Source organism: Gorilla gorilla, chromosome 4, assembly GCF_029281585.2.
Source record: "Gorilla gorilla gorilla isolate KB3781 chromosome 4, NHGRI_mGorGor1-v2.1_pri, whole genome shotgun sequence".
NCBI classification, from domain to species: domain Eukaryota; kingdom Metazoa; phylum Chordata; class Mammalia; order Primates; family Hominidae; genus Gorilla; species Gorilla gorilla.
In genome coordinates this window covers 113,197,849-113,210,143 of record NC_073228.2, presented here as the reverse complement: position 1 = coordinate 113,210,143, position 12,295 = coordinate 113,197,849, and the positions used below count along the sequence as shown (strand labels likewise).

Sequence of the window (12,295 nt, the reverse complement as noted above, 5' to 3'; positions counted from 1 at the left end):
TGGGTACAGACAGGATTTCACTATGTTGGCCAGGCTGGTCTTGAACTCCTGACCTCAAGTGATCTGCCCACCTCAGCCTCCCAAAGTGCTGGGATTACAGGCATGGGCCACCACGCCTTGCCAGAATTTGCATTTTTAAAAAGTTCCTAAGTAATGCTGATGCTGTTGGTGTAGGGATTATAATACACTTTAGGAACCACTGCAGTATATCATGTAGTACCTTCAATCCATTGCCTTAGATAGTGCTTCCCAACCCTGGAATCAACAATAATACATATAAGCGAATAATACATACTATTATCTCTGTATAGTAATACAATACATAAGTTAATATGTATTTAGTACTTCATTGTAGGTATGATATGCTTTACATTGATTAGGTTATTTAATCTATACAACTCATGAATTGGTATTATTACTTTCCCATATTTATAATAAACTGGAAATCGAGGTCAGAGAACAAAGTAGATTGCCCAGAGGCACACGGCTACAAATGCAGGAGCCAGTATGTGAATATGTCTGCTTGATTCTAGAGTACAGGCTTTTTCAGCCTCCATACCAGTGTTTCTCATAGTAACATAGATCACTTATAATGCCTTGGTTAACTGTAGTTGGGACATGCATGCAGGATTAAAAACAATGACTCATATAGTGAGAAAGTGATTGCTATTCCGGCTCTATTTTTTCTATCCTTTGATGACATCATGATAAAAATACCATTTGAGTGCTGTATCTTTAATGTGTGTCTAATGCTTGGTAGCTTGCCCTTTTAACAAAGAGAGTTGTCTTTAGACTTAGAGCCTTTAGTGGACAACAGTTTCTAGCCACAATTTAAAAACATGTTTTGCATTCATTTTTCTTACAGTTACTTTCAACTTATAATAGGTGATGCTAGTTTTCCATTTATAGTACTTTTATAAAGTCTCCTTCTTAAAGAAATTAAAGAAAATATACATTTATTTAAAGAAAAAAGGATAGTGAGTAGTATACACAGATACAGTATGAAAAAGGTTGAAATTTGGGAATCCCTGCCTTGTAGAACAGGTTAATGTATCCAGTTGGGCCAATCTGGAACACCTTAAAGGGAAACTAGGGAAATGTAATTAAAATATGAATTTTGTTTTTTTTCAAAGAGGTACTTGGATGGTTGAAGTCAGAACTCCTATAGCAACACGTGTAAAGGCAGAGTAATATCAAGCAACGAATGGTTTTTTGGTAAGAAACGTACTACAGGAGTGGGCTGGGATTCAGATTGGATTTCACAAAATGTCTGGCAAATTCTCATAAACCTAAATTTCTACAGTAAATTTTGGGTAATTTATTTCCATCAACAGCAAAAAAAAATTAGTCTCAGTTCACTGGCAAGAGAGTTCGCTGTTGTTAAGGGGACAGCAGAAGAAGTGTGGCTCTTAATTCGTGGGGGAGGGGTCGCGATGAATATATCCTGGGCATCGGGCGACGGGTCGGGGGTGGGGAATAAGAGAAGACAGCGGGACTGTAATCAGATAAGCGGACACGTTTCAAGATGAATAAAGAGAATATGTGCGGAACGAAGAAACAGTTTTGTATCACTGACATAATTAACTGAACTGTTACCCAGGTTTAAATTAAGCAAGGTGTCCGGGGACTGCAGCTGTTGTATTTATTTTGGTTGCCTGTGATGGGAGCTGTTACTTCCCGGCTTGACAAACAGCCTCAAGATGCAAGCTGGGAGGCTGTGGTCAGCCCAAGGCTATACAGAGGAAAGGCAGGACTCCTCTGAACCCCGCCCCAGCAGAATAAGAAGCGAGGGGCAAGGGTCAGCGCGGAGAGGGAGGGTGGAAAGCGCCATATAGTGCCCAGGGTCAGGGTGGGTAAACAAGCCCTTCTTCGTGTCATTTTTTTAGTCTCACCGATATCTGAATTGTAACTGAACTTTATGCCAGGAGACCTTAACCTTGTTAATCAGGTTTCCAGTCGAATCAGGATCGATTTTAATGCCTCCATTTTGGTTGTTGCTGTTGGAATTTCCGAAAAAGCCTAACTGCGCCAGTCTTTCTGTTAGTCCTCCACACCCCCCTCCCTTTCCTTGAGACCCCGCCCTTTTCTCTCAGCCCAAACCACAAAAGGCCGCGCAGTTTTAGCTCCTACACGGTGCTCCGCCCCCTCCCCAAACGTCGCAGTACTGCGGGGAAAGGAGGTGGGCTCGGCTGGGGCGGGGGACGGAGTCGGCTTCGTCTTTCCGCTCTTCAGCCAATTGGTGAACTCCCCCTGAGGGAGATGGGGGAGCAGGCTGTAAGAGAAAGTCTAAGTATTTTTCCCTTTTTCTGCCACGTCCCAACCATTGACGTGAGCCCACTCCTCAGCTTCTGATTGGGCGTATGCATTGTCCCCCAGCAGAGATCCTGTAAGCTGATTGGTCATCTCTGCTATGGGGGAGGGGCTTGCGTACTCTCCTCCTTCGCCTCCACCGCGGCGCAAGGGGCGGGACTCACCGCCACCGCCTCTGCTTCCGCCGCCGCCACCGCCACCGCCGCCGCCGCCGCCACAGCCGCCAGCCGCTGCGCGTTCGGCGGGGGAGGAGTTGGAGGCGGAGAAGAAGGCGGTGGTGGCGGGTGGAGGTTCGAGCGCTGTTCTCGCTCCGGAGCCGCTGCACATTTCGGTGAGGGTTTTTTTTTTTTTTTTTTTTTTCAGTCTGGCTTGTTCCGCTGTCGGGAGTGTGGGGGTCGGGGCGAGGAAATTGCTGCGTTCAGCTCCTCAGTTTCTCTGTCTCTAGCTTCGGAAGGAGCGGGGCTTGTCCCTGGCCTGCTGCGCCGGCCATGGTGGGTGGGGTTGATGGCTGTGGGAGGCCTTCTTCGCCTCCTGGGCCCTGTCCAGCCCGGACCCGGGCCGCGCTCCTATCCGGGACGGTCGCGCCCGCCGCCCCCCGACGGATGACATTGGTTGGTATCGGGGTCTTCGCTGCCGCTCTTTACTGCTGCCTCTTCTGCTGTCCTTGGTGACTTGGCCAAGGACCCCGCTGGCTTTCCCCTACACTCGCCACTGTCCAAGAGTTTGCCCCCCAACCAACACCTCACACCCACCTTCTGCGGTTTCCCGTCACCCCGCGTAGAGCGGAACCATCTTACGCCACAGGCCTGCAGCCCCCCTCCCCCGAGGAGCCTTCCGTTGCCGTCGTTCTGCTGGGCGTCTGCATTTTCCCCGATTGTCAGTGAGGCTCGGCACGCAGACACCCCGCTCGAGCCGCAGCAGTCGCTCTATTCCCGGGATCAGCACCTTTCCGCCAGGGCTGCTCTCAGTTAGCGATGTCAGGCCAGAGCTCCTCTTGCAGATGCACCTTTAATTTGGCCTCCCTCAGATGACTGTTAATCATTTTGCGCACATTCAAAATGGTGAGCTTAAAGACGCTCAGACCAAGTTGAAGCAAAGGGGAGGTGGTAAATAGTCGTTTTGCAGGGAGGAGAGTAATCTGAGAGTTCCTTCTCCGGACATTAAAAAAAAAAAAAAATTTACATCCGCATAGGCGCTTCCTTTGAGTCTGCTGGTTCTGTGAAGTTTAAAATTTTCATTACAGGCTTAATGTATTCTGTTTTATCATGAAATATTTGGTCACATTTCTTTAAAATGGCAGTCACCTTTGCTGAAGGCTACGGATCATTTGAAGTGTATGTGAATAAACCTGAGGATAACAGTAATAAACGTTTAAACTGTATTTTTCAGTGTTGTAATTGTCTTTTGGGATTCATGTCATTTTTATATGAGATAACCACTTAATTTTAAAAATTCATTACAGACATGCAAGTTTGATGTACACTTCTACAATATAAATACCGGACTGTTAGGTAAAATTTAAATATTTCTTTTCATCCCCTAGTCCCACTCCAGTGTAAAGTTGACAGTTTAGTGTTCATTTTTCAAAATCTTACAAATGCACTTCTAGACACATACACGTACACGTAAAGTTTTTTTTTTTTTTTTGAGGGAGGCTATACCATATACCAAACATGTTTGCATACCGCTTGCTTATTGACTTAATTACATATCTTGAACATTTTTACTTTTTACATATAGGTCTCCCTAATACTTTTTAAAAGGCTAACTGGTATCTCATGAGTTTGAATGGGCTATAATTTATTCTATTCCCTTTTTGAAAGACATTTAATTGCAGTTTTTTTTGCTATCACAAATAATGATTTATAATGAAAATAACTTTGTAATTTATTGATCGATGTTTAATTACAAATTTTAACTCATCCTTGATTTTAAAAAATTAAACAGTATGGAAGAATGTAAGGTAAAAATTACCGCTTCCACTTCTAGTCCTGCTTGCATCTTGATTGTCAGCCACTGTTAACAATTCAGTAAACTTCCTCTATGTGTGATTATTTCTGGAGCATGGGTTCCTAGAAGTGAAGTTGCTCAGTTAAAAGATTATGCATATTTTAAATTTTGGTAACCCTTTCTCCCTCTTTATTACTCTTGTTGAAAATATTCTTGAATGTTTCTTATGCATTTCTTCTTCTAGGTAAACTTTAGACTCAACTAAAAATCCTTAGCTATTTTGAATAAGGTTGTATTGAAATTTTAGATTAATTTGGAGACAACTGATCTTTATAGTATTGAGTCTTTCTCCTCAGAAATGTGGCCTCTCCATTTTATTCACATCTTGTTTTATATTCTTAGGGAAATTTTTATAGTTTTTCTTTTTTTTCTTCATACGTATAACATTCCTTCCCGGTATTCCTATTTTATGGTTTGATTCGTGTGGTGGATGGAAACTTTCAGTAACATTTCTCTCTGTTTTCTCTGGTTATAGCAAAACTTTTGAGTTTTCTATCATGTATCAGATTATTTTATTGAGTTGATTATCAGGAGATATTCACAGTTTTGTGGTTTCCTTTTCAGTTTTTATAACTTATGTGTTTTTCTCATTGCTTTTGCAATTATACATCTTATAAAATGTTGAGCACTGGTAGATTAAAAACTAATAGCACTGATAGCTAACAACAAACATGGCATTGTTTCTGACTTTAAGGGGGAATGCTTCTAATGTTTTAGCATTAATTATGATGTTTGGTGAAGCTTTCTGGTAAAGCCGCTGATATTAAAATATTTCCTTCTAGTCTTGGCTTTCCAAGATGCTTATGTTGTTGTTTTTGACATTTTTAAAAACCATAAATGAGTTTTCTTATATATATTTTTTTGACATCTTTTGAGGTGGGTATATGTGGGCATCACCAGTATTCCCTGGTTTATATTTTCCTGAGATAGCACCCTCTTAGAAAATCAACCTTATTGAGGATAACTTAGATACAGTAAAAAGTACTTATTTAAAATGTACAGTGTATTTTGTTTTGACAAATATGTACTCTGTGACCACCACCACAGTCAAGAGTGGAATATTTTCATACCACAATTAAGATATAGAATATTTTCATCAACCCCAAAGTTCCCTTTTGCAGTCAATCACAATTTCACCCTCAGGACTAGGAAAGCGCTCATTCTCTTTTTCTTGCTATAAATTGGTATCATTTTGTCTAGAATTTCATGTAAGTGGAATGATGTAATACATACTCTTTTGTATCTGGCTTTTTCTCTTGGCATGTTTTTCAGGATTATCCATGTTTTTCTGTATTTAACGGGTTCTCATTTTATTGCTGAATAGAAGTCCTTGGTATTGATTTACTAGTTTGTTGACCATTCCACCTGTTTACAGATACTTGGATTGTTTCCAGTTTGGGGCTGTTATTAATAAATAGCCTTCATTTATTGAACATTCCTTTATTCAATGAACATTCATTTATTTTGAATTTTTGTGAACATCTTTTTTTCTTGGTAAATACCTAGACATGGAACTTGTTGGGTTGTGTGATACATGGATGTTTATAAGAAACCGCCAAACTGTTTTCCAGAGTGGTTGTCACATTTTACATATCCATCAGCAGTGTATGACAGTTCCAATTGCTCCACATCATCCTCAGCACTTGGTTATTTCAGTCTTTTAAATTTTAGCCCTTTTAGTGGGTATGTAGTAGTATCATACTGGGATTTTGATTTGCATTTACCAGATGACTAATGGTGCTGAGAATTTGCTCTAGTGTATGTCTTCCTTTGTGAAGTATCTGTTGACATTTTTTGCTCATTAAAAAACAAACAAACAACAATGGGTGGGCCTGGCGCGGTGGCTCACGCCTGTAATCCCTGCACTTTGGGAGTCCGAGGCAGGCGGATCGCGAGGTCAGGAGATCCAGACCATCCTGGCTAACACGGTGAAGCCCCATCTCTACTAAAAATACAAAAAATTAGCCGGGCGTGGTGGCGGACACCTGTAGTGCCAGCTACTCCGGAGGCTGAGTTAGGATAATGGCGTGAACCCGGGAGGTGGAGCTCGCAGTGAGCCGAGATCGTGCCACTGCACTCCAGCCTGGGTGACACAGCGAGACTCCGTCTCAAAAAAATAAAATAAAAATAAAAAAAAATGGGTGGTTTGTCTTACTGAGTTGTAAGCAGTTTTTAATACATTCTTTATACAACTCATTTGACACACAGAGATACATAAACACACACACACTGCAATCTGAAGCTTTTTTTTAATTTTCCTAACTTTAAAAGAAGAGCTTTTAATTTTGATAAATTCATCTTACCAACTTTTTCTTATGATTTGTGCTTCTGTGTTCTAAGAACTCTTTGCCTAATGCAAAGTTGTGCAAATTTACTCTTACGATTTTTCTATAAGTTTTCTAGTTTTGGCTTTCATGTCAAGGCACATTATCCATTTTGGGTTAGTTTTTGTATATGGTGTGTAGTAAGGGTCAAGGCTCATTTTCTTTTCAAATGTATATGTAGTTCTAGCACCATTTGTTGGGACTACTTTCCTTTCCCCATTGAATTAACTTTGTCAAGTCAGTTGATCATATATGTAAATCTGTTCCTGTACTTTTCTCTTGATCTTTGTGCCTGTAATTTTGCCAGTACTGATTTGTCATGGTTATTTTTACTTATAAGTGTTGAAATTAGGTAATATGAATCCTTGAACTTTATTCTTTTTCAAAATTGCCTTGGCTATTCTAACTTTACCATAAAGCTTTTAGAGGCTGCCTGTTGGTTTCTACAAAAAGACCTGAAGGGATTTTAATTTGGATTGTGTCGAATGCATAGATCAATTTAGGAAGAATCGACATCTTGAGTCTTCCAATTCATGAATACAGGTTGTCTCCATTTATGTAGGTCTTCTTTCATTTCCTTTGTCAGCATTTTGTAGTTGCAGCATGAAGATGTTGCTCATTTTGTTGGATTTATATCTAAGTATTTAATAATTGATACTATTATAAGTGATAATTTTCTTAAATTTTAGTTTCAAGTTATTCACTGCTATGTGTAAAAATACAGTTGGTTTTTGCATGTGGACCTTGATGCTTGCAACCTTGCTAAATTCATTCGAGTAAATTTTTTGTAGACTCTCTGGAATTGTCCTATGTAGACAATCATGTTATTTGCAAATATAGATCAGTTTTATTATTTTTGAATTTGTATGTAACTCCTTTCACCTTTTCTTCTTCTTAGACTGGCTAACACCTCCAGTATGATGTTGAATAGCAGTGGTGAAAGCAGATATCCTTCTCTGTTCCTGATCTTAAGAAGAAAGCTTTGAATCTTTCATTATTGAGTGTGATAGAGTGGTGCTATAGCTTGAATGCTTATGTCCCTTCCAAAATTCATAGCGTTGAAACATAATCCCCATTGTGAGGGGGGTCTCAAGGAGGTGATTAGGTCATGAAGCTTCTGCCTTCATTAATGGATTCGTGTGCTTATAAAAGAGGTCCCAGAGAGCTCCTATCCCCTTATGCCGTATGAGAACACAGTGAAAAAACTGCAGTCTGTGAACCAGGAAGTGGCTCTCACCAAACACTGAATCTACCAGCACCTTGATTTTGGACTTCCCAGCCTCCAGAACTGTGAAAAATAAATTTCTTTTATTTTTATTTTTATTTTTTTTTGACAGAGTCTTGCTGTGTCGGCTAGGCTGGAGTGCAGTGGCAGTCTCAGCTCGCTGCAACCTCGGTCTCCCAGGCTCAAGCAATTCTGCCTCAGCCTCCCAAGTAGCTGGGATTACAGGCGTATGTCATATGCCTGGCTAATTTTTGTATTTTTGATAGAGATGGGGTTTTACCGTGTTGGCCAGGCTGGTCTCAAACTCCTTACCTCAGGTAATCCACCTGCCTCGGCCTCCCAAAGTGCTGGAATTACAGGTGTGAGCCACTGCACCCAGCCGAGAAATAAATTTCTGTTGTTTATAAGCCACTTCAGTCTATGGGAGCTTGTTATAGGAGTCCTAATGGACTAAGACAAGTGGCCTTTTATCATATTGAGGATGTTCCCATTCTATTCTTGGATTGCTGAGAGGTTTTTGTTGTTGTTGTTTTTGAGATGGAGTCTTGCTCTGTTGCCCAGGCTGGAGGGCAGTGGCACCATCTCAGCTCACTACAGCCTCTGCCTCCTGGGTTCAAGTGATTCTTCTGCTTCAGCCCCCTGAGTAGCTGGGATTACAGGTACACGCCACCAAGCCTGGCTAACTTTTTTGTATTTTTGTAGAAATGGGGTTTCACCATGTTGGCCAGGCTGGTCTTGAACTCCTCACCTCGTGATCCGCCCGCCTTGGCCCCCCAAAGTGTTGGGATTACAGGCATGAGCCACTGCGCCTGGCGGAGAGTTTTTTTTTTTTTTTTTTTAAATCATGAGTGGATGTTGATTTTAGTCAGGTATTATTACTGTATTTATTGAGATGATCATATGGTTTGTTTCTGTGTTAATGTGATGAATTACGTTAACTTATTTGCGAATGTTGAATCATCTTCCATTCTGTGGTTAAACCTCACTTGGTGATGGTGTATTATCTAGTATCATTTTTATAAATTGGTGAAATTTTTTTTTTTGTTTTGCATCTATGTTCATGAAAGATACTTTTTCATATAATGCTGGTTTCATAGAGTTGCAAAGTGTTTCTTATATTTTTGAAAAAAATTTTATTAGGATTAGTATTATTTGTTTGATAATTTTTTTTAGAGTTTGCATGTGAACTCTTCTGGTTCTAGAGTTTTCTTTGTTGGAAGGCTTCAAAGGGTAAGTCCAATTATCCTTTAATAAATACAGGATTATTAGGGTTATCTATTTCTTCTTGAAAGCTTTCGGTCTTTGTATGAATCACTTTCACTCACTAAGTGAGCGTTAGTAGTTTTTGTCTTTCAAGGCATTTGTCTTATTTCATTTATTCGTTGTCATAAAGTTGTTTCTTAATTATTTTAATGCCTATAACGTCTGTAGTGGTGTCTTTGCTTTCATTCTTGTTATTAGCAGTGTGACCTCTCTTGTTTTTATTTGGTTCCAGGTTTATTTTATTAATCTTTTCAGAGTCAACTTTTTATTTGATTGCTTTTTTTAAAATTTTTAGTTTTATTGATTTCTGCTTCTTACTATTTCTTTCTGTATGCTTTGGGTTTAAATTCCTCTATGTTAATTTATTAAGGTGTAAGCTTAGGTCATTGACTTGAGACCTTTTTTCTTTTCCTTCCAAGCACTGCCTGAGGTGCTTACACAAATTTGATGCACTGATTTTTTTTTAAAGTTCTTATGTCACTTCCACTTTGACCCATGAAGGTTGCTGTTTAATTTCCAAATATTTGGTGATTTTGCATGTCTCTTTCTTTGTATAATTTATTTTAAATTCTTTGATGTTTGTTTTATGACCAGAATATGGTTACTCTCAGTAAATGTCCCATGTACACTTCAAAATAATGTGTATTCTGCTGTTTAGCAGTGGAGTATTCTATATCAAGTTGATTGATGGTCCTTGTTAGGCCTTCTCTTTCCTTACTGAGTTTTTGTTTGTTTCATTGATCATTGAGAGAAGAGTTGAAGTCTCCAAGTATAATGGTGAGTTTGTTTATTTCTCCTTTTCAGTTTTTGCATCATGTATATTGAACCTCCTGTTAGGTGCATGTAAATTTAGGATTGTTAAAACTTTTTGGTGAATGAACCCCTTTATCATTATATAATGCCCTCTTTATCTCTGATAGTATTCCTCATTCCAAAGTCTACTTTATCTAATATTAATACAGCCTCTCCAGCCTCCTTTTAGTGTTTGTATATTATTTTCCATCCATTTAATCTGTCTTTTATTTAAAATGGGTTTGTTCTAGACAGCCTTTTTTAATTCATCTTGAAAAATCTGTTTTTACATTGAAGTGTTTAGACTATTTACATTTAATGTAATTTTGATGTAGTTGGATTTAAATATACAATCTTAATTGTTTTCTACTTATGTGCTCTCTGATCCCTATTTTTGAGTGCATTTTATCTTCACCATTGGCTCACTACTTACACTTACTTTTCCTCTCTCTTAAAAAGTTAATTGGCTTCTCTGTGATTTATATTTTACATCTTTAATAATAGACCATATGGAAGCAATATTATACCACATTTTATATAGTGTCAGAGCTTTACAACAGTATATTTACAATGTATATTTACAATTTCTCCTTATCTTTTGTGCTATTATTGTTTTACGTTTTACAAATGCCATAAATGCGTAATACCTTGTATTGTTTGTTTTATTCCTGTGCTGTCTAGTATGGTAGTCATTAGCCAGTGTAGCTATTTAAATTTGAATTTAAAGTAGTTAGTACAAGTTAAATTAAAATTCATTTTCTGTGTTATAGTGGCCTCTTTTCCAGTGCTTATTCTTTCTGCATGAAGAACTTCCTTTCACATTTCTTGGACTTCAGTTCTACTGGTAACAAAGTTCCAAAGATTGTTTCACAAATACTTTGTTTCACTTTTTCTTTTGAAAGATTTTGCTGGATATAAATTTATTGTTCACAGTGTTTTTCTAATATTAAGGATGCTATTTATTATCTTTTGACTTGCAGAGTTTCAAATAAGAATTTGGCTGTGATTCTTATTTAGTTCCTTTTTTCTGCTGTCAGTATCAAATATGTTTTATCAGTGGTTTTTAAATTTTATTTTATTTGTTTTTTTTTTGAGACAAGGTCTCGCTCTGTTGCCCAAGTGGAGTGCAGTGGTACAAGCTTGTCTCAGATAGCCTTGAGCTTCTGGACTCAGGCAATTCTCCCACCTTAGCCTCCAAAAATCCTGGGTTTGCAGGCCTGAGCCACTGTGCCCAGGCTGTCATTGGTGGTGGTAGCGGTTGTTTTTGAGACAGAGTCTCACTGTGTCGCCCAGGTTGGTGTGCAATGGCGCCATCTCAGCTCACTGCAACCTCTACCTCCCGGGTTCAAGTGATTCTCATGCCTCAGCCTCCCAAGTATCTGCGATCACAGGCTCCCGCCACTACGTCTGGCTAATTTTTGTATTTAACAGCGTTTCACCATGTTGGCCATGCTAGTCTCAAACTCCTGGCCTCAAGTGGTCTGCCCTTCTTGGCCTCCCAAAGTGCTGGGATTACAGGCATGTATCATTTGGTTTTTTTGTTGTTGTTGTTTTGTTTTTTGTTTTTGAGACAGAGTCTTGCTTTGTCTCCCAGGCTGGAGTGCAGTGGCGCCATCTCGGCTCACTGCAAGCTCTGCCTCCCAGGTTCATGCCAGTCTCCTGCCTCAGCCTCCTGAGTAACTGGGGCTACAGGCACCCGCCACCATGCCTGGCTAATTTTTTTTGTATTTTTTTAGTAGAGACGGGGTTTCACCGTGTTAGCCAGGATGGTCTCAATCTCCTGACCTCGTGATCCACCTGCCTCTGCCTCCCAAAGTGCTGGAATTACAGGTGTGAGCCACCATGCCCGGCCATATCATTCGTTTTTTATAGCAGGTTAAAGATGTTAACATCTTGGGATATGTGTACATTTTTGTGTGTTTTGTATTTATACTGCTTTTGTAGGGGGGAATCACTGAGCTTCTTGGGATTTATGATCTTTTAAATAATGTATGAAAAATTCACAGCATCTTTCTCTTCTAATGTTTCCACTGCCTGCCACACCCCCCCCCGCCCATCCCCCCCCTTCCCCCCGCTGGTTTGCTCTCTTTTTGTGCGGTTCCAGTTAAACTCATGGCAGCTCATTTAATGCAGTCCACAATTCTTGGAGGCTCTGTTTTGGTTTTTGTTGCTGTTGTTTTTTAACATGTGTTTCTTTTCACTTAAATCACTTTTTATCTAGGCTTGGATCATTTCTTTTGACTTATCTTTTTCTTTTTTTTTTTTGAGACAGTCTCAGTCCATCACCCAGACTGGAGTGCAGTGGTGTGATCTTGGCTCACTGCAACCTCTGCCTCCCGACTTCAAGCGATTCTCCGTACGTCAGCCTCCT

At 39.7% G+C, this 12,295-nt stretch overlaps 1 protein-coding gene across 1 annotated transcript in view; it reads left to right on the top strand.

Moving 5' to 3' along the window:
• The first annotated feature begins 2,504 nt into the window (after window positions 1-2,504).
• The window catches only part of PJA2 (praja ring finger ubiquitin ligase 2), a 71,382-nt gene continuing 61,591 nt past the window's right edge, over window positions 2,505-12,295 (top strand). Inside the window, exon 1 of the mRNA XM_031011140.3 lies at window positions 2,505-2,641. The gene's annotated coding sequence lies outside the window, so the exon portion shown is untranslated. The remainder of the gene's footprint in view (window positions 2,642-12,295) is intronic.